At 40.1% G+C, this 13,035-nt stretch overlaps 2 long non-coding RNA genes across 3 annotated transcripts; both read right to left on the bottom strand.

Moving 5' to 3' along the window:
• Nucleotides 1-2,083: 2,083 nt before the first annotated feature.
• On the bottom strand, nucleotides 2,084-2,994 carry LOC143412426 (uncharacterized). 2 transcript variants are annotated; one of them, XR_013098824.1, is made up of 2 exons: nucleotides 2,913-2,994; nucleotides 2,084-2,312 (listed from the first exon to the last, which is right to left on the bottom strand). It is a non-coding gene; the product is annotated as an uncharacterized LOC143412426 (long non-coding RNA). The 2 variants fall into 2 exon arrangements; XR_013098823.1 differs by having other exon boundaries at nucleotides 2,811-2,915.
• Nucleotides 2,995-9,254: 6,260 nt separating this feature from the next.
• LOC143419130 (uncharacterized) lies at nucleotides 9,255-10,696 on the bottom strand. Its single transcript, XR_013099109.1, has 3 exons — nucleotides 10,460-10,696; nucleotides 10,256-10,374; nucleotides 9,255-10,133 (listed from the first exon to the last, which is right to left on the bottom strand). It is a non-coding gene; the product is annotated as an uncharacterized LOC143419130 (long non-coding RNA).
• Nucleotides 10,697-13,035: the final 2,339 nt, after the last annotated feature.

Raw genomic sequence — 13,035 nt, 5'->3', positions numbered from 1 at the left:
CCTCTGGCTCCATGACAGATTTTCTACTTGCTCCTGTTTTTCTTTCTTGGGTTTCTGCTGTCTGAGGTATTCCCTAAGCACATTGTTCGTTGTGGCCATGATCCTGATGTGAATGTTTATCGTCTCATCCTGGACAGTGGTTCTGTACTGTTTGGCATACAGTCTCAGGGTTCTAGTCTTGGGGTGAAACCCTTTGTCCTTGGTGAGCTGCTTCCTTGTCTTGATGTCAGTGGCGTCTGTCTCCTCCTTTAGCCAGCTTATTATCCCAGTAGGCTACCCAATCCCAGTGTTGATTACCTGGATCTTGTTCTTTCCATTCAGCTGACTTCTCTGGACTTGCCTGACCCTCTGCAGGTACTTGGTAATTGCGCCTCTCTTTACCTTTTGTTACCTTCTGACTACACTTCTCCAGTCCGAAAGACATTCTGATGTTGTTGCTGTAGATCCTCGTGGTGTGGATGAATGAATCAATGTCTGTTTAAGCATACAGCTTGATGTCATCCATGTAGAGGAGGTGGCTGACGATTGCCCCATTCTGTAATTGGTCTCCATAGCCAGTCTTGTCAATGACCTAACTGAGGGGGTTCAGGCCAATGCAGAACAGCAGTTGGAAAAGAGGAACTCCTTGGTAGACCCTGCACTTCATGGTAACTTGTGCTATTGGTTCAAAGTTGGCCTCTAGAAGCTACTAAATGTTTTGCTGTCTCTCTAAATGCTGGGTATCAAAGATTCCATAGGTCCCACATCGTCTTCATGTAACGCCTTCCGCTGGGGTTAATTATGTAGTAGCATGCCAACAGTGCTTTGTTTTCATTTCTTCCCCACTTATGTCTTCCGGTTCCGTTAACCCACTTCTCATCTGTGTGTCATGGTTTCCCAACACCTGACGTGGACCTTGTCCACATCCTGTCTGAGCTGGTATGGCTTCAGTTATCTCTGTCTTTCTCATATCCAAGGTAGCTTGGTTAGCATAGGGAATCTCGCCTAGGGACCCTTACTGGATACAGACACCCAAGAAAACACCATGAAAGGTCAGGTGTGCAGTAGAGTATTAAACTTTGTGTGTAGGGACTTCAGGTTGAACACCCAAGCTGAGGATGTCAAAGAGCTACCGAATGAGGCAGAGCAGTGTGAACACTGGGTGGTAGAGAGGCTGCAGACAGATTGGCCAAGATGATAAACTTTAAATTTCTACTTTTCCAATAGCTTATAGAAATCTATTTATTTTTGTTGTAGCCATCTGGGTAATCAGTTTTATAATGCAGGCAGTAACCGGTCTTTATTTTCACATTACTAACACGACACATTATCCAAAGTTAATTTTTTTTATTTTTCCATTATGCTCTTCTTCTACAATAATTAAAATTATTCAGATATTGTTTTCTATAATTCCGTTCAAAAATATATCTTACCTTCACAACCTATACTGAAATAATCAAAATAACTCATAAAAAACCCTCCAAATTTAATCTTAAAAATGTAACTTATAATTGGGGAAAATAGCTGAAATTTAACAAGTTAACTTTTTCAAGATATGACTTCTTTGCCATTATTTCTGTTGTTGCAGGATGGGATCATAATCTTCCCTGTAGTATCAAATATCAGTTATTTTCTTTGGTACTGGAATTGAGTTAATTTGTAGAGTTGTTCGTTTGTTTTTTAAATTAAACTACAGCCTGTACATACTTATAGTTATAGAATATTCACAACATACTTCATACCGTGTACATTATAACATACCATAATAGACCCATTTCTGTAATATACTCACATATCTATATTATTGCTAATATATATTGTAATATATCTATATCACTAAAGCACTTCTGGATGGATGCAAACTGCATTTCGTTGCCCTGTACCTGTGCATGTGCAATGACAATAAAGTTGAATTCTATTCTATTCTATTCTATTCTAAATTGGAGCACCAACTTGTGAAAATCTGAAAATACAACTAAAGGTAGATGAAACTGCTCTGAGTTTTACAAACCCTTTGTGTGCTCAGTTATACAAACTCTCAAGGGCAGAAAAACTTAGCACGTTTTCTTCAGGTGTTTTTAACAGTTTCATACCTCAGTGCGGGTTACTTGCTCTTGTGAGCAACAGCTGGAGGAGGAGAAGGAAGAGCAGATGCAGGAGGGGAAACGTAGGTAACAATGCCAGGTTCAGGAATATACTCGTCTCCGTCTTTGCGTAGCAGTGGGCTTCCCTTCAGATTGTACCAGCCCCAGTGGATCAGCCCCAGACTTGTGCCCATCACAATCAATACTTTGTAGTTACTCCACAAATCCCGCAGACCCATAACTAAGATGCTAAAAAAAAAATCCAAAAGATGATCACTACATTCATATAGACAGTTAATATGATTCTTACTTCAAGTAGTAACTAGTCAAATAATATATACTGAAATGGAAGTGGACTTAAAGTACAAGGCAGCATTAAAGGGAAAGTACGCTTATAAGTAATAGTTGAGTGACAATCATTTTCCATCACTGGTCATTCAAAGGTCAAGTGTGCAAAAAAGAAACAAATATCAATTGATCAAAAGACTATACTCTGAGTCTAACTATTTTTGCTGGAAGATCCTGACAAGTCCAGTAAAAAGCAAAGTAAAGCAAGTAAACAAAACTACTGCCTATGTATAGAATTATAGGAACACTGACATTCAATCGATTTCTTATTTAGAACGATACACGTACACCCATGCAAAGGATATTGTAAAGTTTTACTCAATGAGACACCAGCAATGTTACAACGCAATAAGGAACTGATTCATATCTATTATCTTCATATCTATTTAACATGCTCACAGTTTAGTTTAGGAAGCCAGCTCAACCCCATCGATTATCTGTATTGAAATTGCACAAGAAAATTAAAGTTAATCAAAATTAAAATGAACAACACAAACTAACCTGTGGTGACATAAGAGAAGCCCTCACCTTCAGAATTCATCTGTGTTTTCTATGCTGAAGATCACTAAACATGTGCCTGAACGCAATTTACGTTAATTATAAGCATAATTGCTCAAAACCTTAGTGCCAAATACTAACACGCTTATTGTTATTAATTATTGTGTTTTTCATGGAATCCAAATTGAAATAAACACCTTTAAATGTGCCGCTGATGTTATAAATATTTTTTTTACTCAGGCAACACATTGGAAGCCTGAAATAATCATGTGACTGTGTAACCATCGGCTATTGGTTGAGTTTTGCATTCCTAGTGAAAAGTTTTTTTTGTTTTTTTGAATACGCTTTATTGACAAAGCACAAAATACAAATACAAAATAGCAAACACAATGTCAGGGGGTTTGTATAAAAAAACAAAATAGTGAAAAGGTTTTGATATATGACTGCATCCATAAAACATCGTCATTTCGTAATTATCTCGGTGTATATACAAAAATGTATCGCCTGTACAACATTTGATGCGCTACAGTAGTGGTGGCTAGATGAAGTGTTGTAACTCTTTTGGTGTGTCGCTCAATAGTGACATCTCCTGGATTTAAAAAAATCAGTGCAGGTAACCTGGATAAAGAGTGTGGTGAGAGACTGAGCTATGTTCAATTTTTTTTCTGCCAAATGAGGGATGAATGTTCCTGTTTACATAACAAGCTGATGGTAAAACGCTGAATGAAAAAAATATGTATATAATGCAAGGGCGTAGATTTGGCATGGATTTGGCATGGATGGAAGGGACGTGTCCCCACCAATAATTTGATCTCTGCGAGTAAAGAAAAAAAAGACCCGATAGAAAGAAAAAACGATCTGTCAACGTCTCATTCACCCAGCGGTGTAGAAAGAGTTATGGCCAATGTGATTGGCTGTGCCTTTCAGGGAGCTCCGTTTCGTTTTTGCAGCGGTAAGCCTCCGCTGCCAGGAGGAGGAGCGGAGGACGGCAGCAAAAAGGAAGATCCTGGATATAAGAAAATATTTTTCAAAGAAACCTGTAAGTCGCTTAAAGTCAAGTTCACTCATAAAATGTGTCCGTCATAATAACGTTACAGGCTATGCTAGGCTTTGGCCCACATCAGTCTAAAATTGTATGTAACCATGAATAACGTGTTTTGGAAACTAACTGCACAACATGCAGCACTATTAGTTCTCTCAGTCTCAGAGCAGCATTTCTAATTTTGATTGAAACTGTCAGAGAAAACAGCAGCCTCAAGCAGCCAGGATATTAGTTTACAGAGGCTGTTAAATTATATATCTAACGTTAAAATGTTGGTGACACAATAATTTCATCCTAATGGTACTGACATATTCATAGGGTTAATTTTTTGAGACAAAATATCATGAGGTAGTTATGATTTTGCAAATATTCCACCTTGTAGTGTAGTTTGCACAAATTGTTTTAAAAATGCTCTCACCGTACAAACATTACTGATGAGTCAAGATCTGCACAAATTGACAGAAACACTGAAGCAGCTCCACATTTTATTCTTATTGTCATGTCTGTCCTGTTTGTCAGGTGACAGAAGAACCAACACAAAGCTCAGAGAGCAATGGTGATACAAGATCACAGGTGAAATTGGGGGATGACCTGTTGGTTCATGACTGTATTTGAAGCACATGTGTGACTGCATGTATGTGGAATGTCTCACTGTTATTCATCAGGTGACAGGCAGCTCTGCCATGTTGTAGCTCAGACAGAGGTGAAGAGGCGAGCTCACAGGTGACTGACTGATGATTTGGTGCTGTAGATTAACTAGTATTTATTATCATGACAATTGTCAGCTGCTGATGTAAATTGATTCATTAGTGTTTATTTGACAAAGAATCTGAATTGACACGTCTCACATTTTATATGGCATGAATCAATGTGTTATTTTATCAGGTGGCAATATGTCCTAGTGCAGTCAGAGGGGAAGAGCCAGGGCCAAAGCTGAGGCACATCAAGCACATAGTAATAATTTTAATCTGAGGATAACACGCATGTACTGAGGCTGAAAGAAGCTTCAGTGCTCTCAGAAGACTAAAAAGATGGGTAAGGTCAACAATGACTCGAATGAGATTAAACAATGCTGCTGTATGCCATGTCCACCAGGAGAGACTGGACAGTATAGATGTATATATAGATATGCCAGTAGTTTACCTCAGTTAACGAGAGGAGAAGGCATGTGTGTGGCCCCTTCACATAGTGGACATTGAGTTGTTGTGTGGGACACTAGTAGTCCATGTCTGTTGCTGTAACAGTAGTTCATGTTTAGAATAAAAAATCCCAGCTCACTGATTTGATCGGAGCAACAGTGCCTAAAATGTTGCATAATTTTGCTGAGAGATCTTTTACTTTGTGGTAATCTTAGATGAGTAGCTTTATGGACAAAAACCAGCAGGTCATTCAGTGTTCCCTTAGTGCTAATGTATAAGAGATGTTGGTGTACTACAACTGAAGTAATGTTGTTAATTCCTTAAAGTCATATTCTTTTCGCCCGCTTTGAGACGACCAGGCCCTCAGCTGCCACACCACTTCCACCCGCCCCCAGCACTGGCACACTAACACTTAGGGAGCACCAAGTGAGGTGTGTTCTAAGGTCAGTGAATCCCAGGAAGGCGGCAGGTCCTGATGGAATACATGGAAAGGTTCTCAGAGCATGTGCTGACAAACTGACCGGAGTCTTCACTAAAATCTTCAACCTTTCCTTGTCATCAAACACCGTCCCGCCCTGCCTCAAAACCTCCACCATCATCCCCATCGCCAAGAAGACAGCTGTGGCCAGCCCAAATGACTACAGGCCTGTTGCACTTACGCCTGTGGTGATGAAGTGCTTTGAGAGACTGGTCTGTCAGCACATCAGGGCCGGTCTGCCTCCCACTCTGGACCCCCACCAATTTGCCTACTAAATCGTTCCACCGAGGACGCTATCACCATAGCGCTCCACACTGCGCTGAGTCACCTGGAGCACCGAGGAAGCTATGTGAGAATGCTCTTTCTGGACTTCAGCTCAGCATTCAATCATATCATCCCAGAGATCCTGGTCCAGAAACTGTCTCACCTGGGACTCTCCGCCCCCATCTGCCTCTGGATCAAGGACTTCCTGACAAATAGACCACAGTCTGTCAGACTCGGCCCCCACTGGTCCAGCACCATCACACTCAGCACCGGGTCTCCACAAGGATGTGTTTTGAGTCCCCTCCTGTTTACGCTCTACACATCCGACTGCTCCCCTACCCATCTCTCAAACACCATCATAAAGTTCGCGGATGACACCACTGTGCTTGAACTCATCTCAAGGGGGGATGAGTCGGACTACAGAGATGAGGTCAACAGACTGACTGAGTGGTGTTCAGTTAACAACCTCCAACTGAACACCACGAAAACTAAAGAACTTATCTTGGACTTCAGGAAGGGCAGAGCAGACACGGCCCCACTTTACATTCACGGGAGCTGTGTGGAGAGGGTACACTCCATGAGGTTTCTGGGCGTGCAGATATCTGATGACCTCTCCTGGACTGCAAATACTACAGCGGTGGTTAAAAAGGCCCAGCAGTGTCTCCACTTTCTGAGAGTGCTCAGGAGGAACAACCTGGAGGAGAGGCTGCTGGTGACATTTTACAGAGCCACCATAGAGAGCATCCTAACGTACGGCATAACAACATGGTATGCAGGGTGCTCAGCTGCAGACAGGAAAGTACTGCAGAGGGTCATCAACACAGCCCAGAAGATCACTGGCTGCTCTCTGCCCAGCCTGGAGGTCACTGCAAACTCTCGGTACCTCAGCAGAGCTGGCAATATCATCAAGGACCACTCTCACCCCAGCAACCAACTGTTTGAACTATTACCGTCAGGCCGACAGTACAGGTCACATAAAACCAGGACAAACAGATTCAGGGATAGCTTCTTTCCCAGAGCTATCACCGTAGTAAATAAGCACAAAAACAATTGAACCTATTCCATACCGTCACTGTCATTATATTATGCTGCTATTCATACTGTCATTATATTAATGCTGCTATCCTGTATATATTGTACATACTATTGTTTGAGTACTTACGATTGTTTTTTTGTACTTTTTATATTTTACATTTATATTTATTATTGAAACTTGCACCAAGGGAGTGGCACTCCAATTTCATTGTACTCTGTACAATGACAATAAAGGCTATTCTATTCTATTCTATTCTATTTTATTGTCTTGACTCTATTTTTATTTTTGTATGATACCTGATTTATATGGAATATGGCTGAAGTAAACTAAAGTCTAAAATACTTAAGCAATTTAACATTATACAATTCACATATAAAACTATGAATTGTAATTTTAAATGGTTTAAAAGCATGTAGAATAGCATATGTAGGCAAGTATATTTCTCCTTTTTTTATATCAAGAAGCAAAGACAAAAAGGGGAAAAAAAGAGAAACAGGGCAGGGTTCGGTGGTTGAATCATCCGTCCCCACCGATGCCAAAACCAAATCTACGCCCTTAATATAATGCAATTAATTTGATTATAACAAAATAATATCTTTGAATAATACATGTTTAGTCACAGCTGGATTTCACCCCCATCATATTTGATGCAGGTATAATCATCATCAACACAGTTTTCTTTTTGTTTTTTTCATGGGAAGTCATCAGGTGCTACAACTACATTATTTGGACCATCGTCTGTCTGATAAGGAAAGCACATCAGCATCAGGGCTACCATGACATGTGCCTTTTTTTTTTTTTTTACAAGAAAGCAGTTAATTAATGACTAATGTTTCATTTAGTATTATCCTACTTATTTTGTATTTGTTGGATTTTTTGTATTTTTCTTCTGCTATCTGTGCCTGAGCTGAGGTAATGCCATCTGCCTGTACAGCTCCTCCATCTAATGCACTGTAAACTCTGCAGTAGTTACACCTTTTTGTACACACTCTTTTCTACTCAGTAATGTTGCTGTCAATTTTCTTGATATTTATTTATAATCATCTCTGTCAATCCTTGATAGTTATTATTGAGTGATTTATATATATTAGCTATTTCTTAAATCTGTAGCATATTGTATTGTTAAATAGTCTAGTCTGTTTCTGTTTCTGTTACTATACTGGAGCAACTGTAACCCACATAATTTCCTTAGGGATTAATATAGTATGCTGATTCTGATTATGAAATTCCACAGGTGGTGAAGCCTTTTATTAACCACATCTTTGAAGATGGGGGGAAGAGACAAGGGGCAATCACTGTGAGAGGAGATTAAAGAGGGTCAAAGGTTTAAAAAACAGCTGTGGAATACTTTTGTTCTGAGTGTATTTAAACCAGGGCTGGGCCGGGCTGGTTACAGAGACTGCTGTCAGCGCCCCGCTGAATGTCTCTCTCCCTGAAGTATGCTCAAGATTTAAAGGTGTTAACTGCTGCTCATTGTGTCTGTAGACTTTGTTAATTACATTTCCATAACTCCTGAAGGTTTTTAATTAAATGGGCTACATAGACAAGCTAGACAAAAACACCACTGTGCATTGTAGGAATGTTAATGTTTGACTTATTTCAGTTTTTTTTCCTGAGCAAATCAAAGTTGATTCTGTTCATCTGGATGTAGCGTTTTTCAGTGAGAGAAACGTTTCGTCACTCATCCAAGTGACAATGTTAGCACTAGTGGCTAACATTGGGCTGTAAGGTGAGTTTCTTGATCATTAATATGCAAATTGTCATGGCCATTGATCAACAACCACTGATCAACGATCAATGGACAGGGGGGAACACTGAGTGGGGAGTCAAGGGGGTCATCAACGTGAAATGTGAAAGACCATCTCTGAATCGAGGAGAAGCATTTCTCCCGCTGAAAACGCTACATCCAGATGAACAGGATCAACTTTTTTGGGATCCGTTACTGGATCGTTTTATTTAATTTTAAAGTCTTACTTGGAGAGTAAGACATGTGCTGACATATATTATGTCAGCATATTTTGCTCGTCTTTATTCCTTGGTATGCTGATCTTATTTTTAAGAGCTGACTGTAAATTAAATCTAACATTAAAAATATTTTAATCTAGGAGGACGCATTTTTATCATTGGCATGTTGACATGCGGAGCTCCTGAAGACTGCTCCAGAAATGATCAAATTATGTTTTGAGTATTTGTTCAATTCTCATCTGAACAGAAGTTTTCTATTGTAAGAGTTTCTACTAAAATAGAAATAAAAGCATTTAGTTTTAGCATTTTTTCTTTAAAAAAATCTAATTACATGTAACAAGGCGGCCCTTAGCGGCTGGAAACACAGTGAGATGGACCAAGACAAGTGTAGTGGTACAAAAAGTATTTATTTGCTATACAGCTCTCCTTACAACAATTAACTCATCGAGCTTCTTCACAGCACAAATCCCCCCTCACAGTATACAATATATCAATTAGAATAAATAAATACATAAATACATTTCACATTTTTATATTAATAAACATTTCACACTTTAATTTTACACCAAACCCAATATTATAAAAAAAAACCCAAGCACAAAAAGATTCACCACACTCTCTTTATCAATGGTCTCTCCCGGAACCTTTAAATGGTGTCTGGACCACCGGGGAAACATTTGCCCAAACACCTTGAAGAGGACACAGGCAAGAAAGACAAACACTTATTTGTAGTGATGGCAGATGAAGCTTCATGAAGCACTGAAGCTTTTCATCCAATTGGTTCACCCCAGCGCAAAGCGTCTTGAAGCTTCATTTGCTCTAGTAGGACACCTACTGGACGTAAAAATATTAGTTGGCATGAATTTGAAGAGTGTGGCCTTTTGCACACAGCCCGTAAATGTCAACAACAAAAGGAGTGTGTAAAACATCTATATTGTAGTGATGCAGTACACTGTGTATATTTATACTGGCAGTATGGAAAATGATCATTTGGAAATGCTTAAAATGGAAATGATCATTTACTGTGAGGTGGGGTGTGGTTGGGGTGTGGACAGTGGTGGTGCTTTTGTAACGTTGAGGTATGGACAGCTACACACTGAGGCCTCAGTCCTGCCTGTTCACATTTTATTCTGTAAAAACTAAATTTTCACTGCTTTTACGACCTTTTTAGTGGGGAGAACATAGCTGGGATTTAATGATTTAACAAATCTTTTGAATCCTTTGTCCTCCACAATGCTAAATGGCTGGGAGTCCTCAATCACCATGCTAACCAGGTCTTCATCTATTTGAGATTGCTCTGCTGAGGAAAGACAATAAAGACAAAGCACAAATATAAATATCACACACGTAACTTATAACAGCTGTATAATATTGTTATATCATTTAGTAACATGCTGTATTATCATGGCATTTGATGCTCACCTGGTCTTGCTCCACAATCGCTGTTCCCCCTTATTCTCATGCAAAGCTCTGTAGTGCCTAAGCATGGATGAGGTGTTGTTGTTATATCCCAGCTCCCTGGCACATAGCAAACACTCCACCTTGTACAAAAGTAAAGCCGCTTAACATAAATTGTATTGCACCATCAGTATTATGAAAATACATCTTCTGTAGAAATTTACATACCTTGTTGGGAGATATAAGATCAAAATGTTCCCACACAGGGGAGGACATCCTCCTCTTCTTAGCTGGCTCCATTCTCTCCTGACTTTCTCTCCTCACTCTCATAAACCTCCAAACTGTCTCCAAACTCTCACTAACCGCAACTCTCCATCAAACACCCACATTTAGAATGAAGTCTGAGGGGTTTGTATCGCTGTCATAGCTCGCGGCAAATGCGAACCACTTCATGAACCAGTCACGTGGTACAGCCGGGCAGCGAGGCTTCGGACGTCATCATTTTCAGCTCCTCCCACAAATGAAGCAAGCCTTCCGCGCATCGCGGAAACGCCCCCTCCATTACTCGACACAAGCTTCGAAGCCTCGATACAGAACGTCCCATCACTACTTATTTGCACCACTTTTCCTATATTTCACACACACATTTGAATTAGTTTTCCTTACTGGTAAACCTTAATCACAATCTCAATCACCCTTCTTCTCTTCTGACAGACAACCACCAGGATCTGAAATAAGGCTACCAACTGATTTTAAAGTTCCCAATAAATCGTCAATAAATAATTAAACTTCTTGTGTGCAAATCCATGCTTAAAGTGCAATGCTAAATAAAGTACTTGATGAAGTGCTTTTAATAAAGTGAAAGGTGTGCTCTAAAGTGCTATACAGATAATATAATATAAATAGATTAGATTAGATAGAACTTTATTAATCCCTCGGGTGGGTTCCTCTGGGAAATTCGATTTCCAAAAAAGCACAGCACCGACAGAAGTTACAGAGTTATACACACACACATATATATAAATACAGAGACAATATAAATAAAATATACGAAGGGGATAAATAGAATAAATAGGAATAAAAATACAAGTGAATTGCACATTTCAAGTATTGAGTCTATTGCACCGTTGACTATTAACAAAAGTATTGCACAAAAGGTATTGCACAGTGAGGTGAAGAGGCACTACAGCTTAGTTGTTCCCCCCTCCTTTGTCCTCCTGTTTCCCCTCCCCCTCCCCTCCAGAGAGGAGTTAAACAGTCTGATGGCGTGTGGGACAAAGGAGTTTTTAAGTCTGTTAGTTCTTGTCTTTGGGAGAAGCAACCTGTCACTGAACTAGGGATGGGTATCGAAAACCGGTTCTTGTTGAGAACCGGTTCCCACTGTTTCAATTCCTTGGAATTGTTTGCCATTTTTGCAAACGATTCCCTTATCGATTCCAGTCGCCCCGAATGACGTCACCACGTTGCGGAGCGTCATTTACCTGGCAGGAAACACGGCGCCTAAGCGGCTCAAACACTCAAAAGTTTGGTTATACTTTACGAGAACGGATGACAACAGGGCAACTTGCAATACTTGCAAAGTAGATCTTTAATTTAAGGGAGGAAACACTACGAATATGCAAAAGCATTTGCTCACAAAACACGCGATGACCTTAAATGAATGTCGTGTTTTTAATTCCGCTCCGGACTCGTGAATCTCAACCCAGCAGCAGCGGTAACGTTTGCACGTCCTCTCCCGTTAATGTGGCAGGTAAATAATCAACTAACAGTGCATATTATGTTAGCACGATCTGCCTCATTACAAAACCTGCCATTACTGTGCATTTAGGTGATCATGATGAGAGAGACAGAGTCTGGCTCAGATGCTGGCAGTTCTCGCTGCAGTCTACCGTTAGCGTCTCCTTTCAGGCCAGGATAGACGAATGTCACCGAGCAGTGACTAAGTTTGTGGTAAAAGGCTTGCACCCATTTGCCACAGCAGATGCCCCCGATTTTGAGTGAATGTGTTTAATTGTAGGCAGGGACATTACTGGATATTCTTGTGTAATTGCTACAGAATGATTTATGTTATACTTTGTTATTGCTCCAGAAGAATATTTATTTTCTTATTTTACGTTTACAATATTTTTTCCTGGGGCCCCTGTGACACCCCATTGAAGAGCCGTAGGCTGTGGATCTCTTAAGATCTCACTGTTGGGTTTGTAAGGCCATGTTACTCCTAAATTTCTATCTTGTTCAAAGAGAAGATATAAAACAAAGTTCTAAGCTAATCGACCTTAGTGTTCTCCTTTTTTAAAGAGAATCGATAAAGAATCGAATCGTTAAACAGAATCGAAAATGGAATCGGAATCGTGAAAATCTTATCAATACCCATCCCTACACTGAACAGACTCTTCTGGTTGTTAATGGCCGTGTGCAGAGGATGCCTGGCATTGTCCATAATGTCCATCAGTTTCTTTAATGTCCTTTTCTCTGCCACTGTCACCAGAGTGTCCAGCTTCATGCCGACCACAGAGCCAGCCCTCCTGATCAGTTTCTCCAGCCTGGATGAGTCCTTCAAATATCAAATAAATGTAGTATGGGTGTCCTCTTCTTTACACATCACGTGTAACTTTGTATATCATGTGTAAATTATTATTTTTTTCATAGTTAGATGCCTGGCTGACAACTGTATAAAGCAAAAAACTACACACAATATTCGAAGCACATAGTGCACACTGTGGGAATTTACGACTGTAAAAATTGGTATGATCCGAGCTCAGACACTAAGCGGGGCGGGGCAGCTGCTGCCTGCGAGTGCGCTG

This window comes from Maylandia zebra, linkage group LG6 (genome assembly GCF_041146795.1).
Source record: "Maylandia zebra isolate NMK-2024a linkage group LG6, Mzebra_GT3a, whole genome shotgun sequence".
Classification (NCBI taxonomy): Eukaryota; Metazoa; Chordata; class Actinopteri; order Cichliformes; family Cichlidae; genus Maylandia; species Maylandia zebra.
This window is presented reverse-complemented; position numbering and strand designations above follow the sequence as displayed.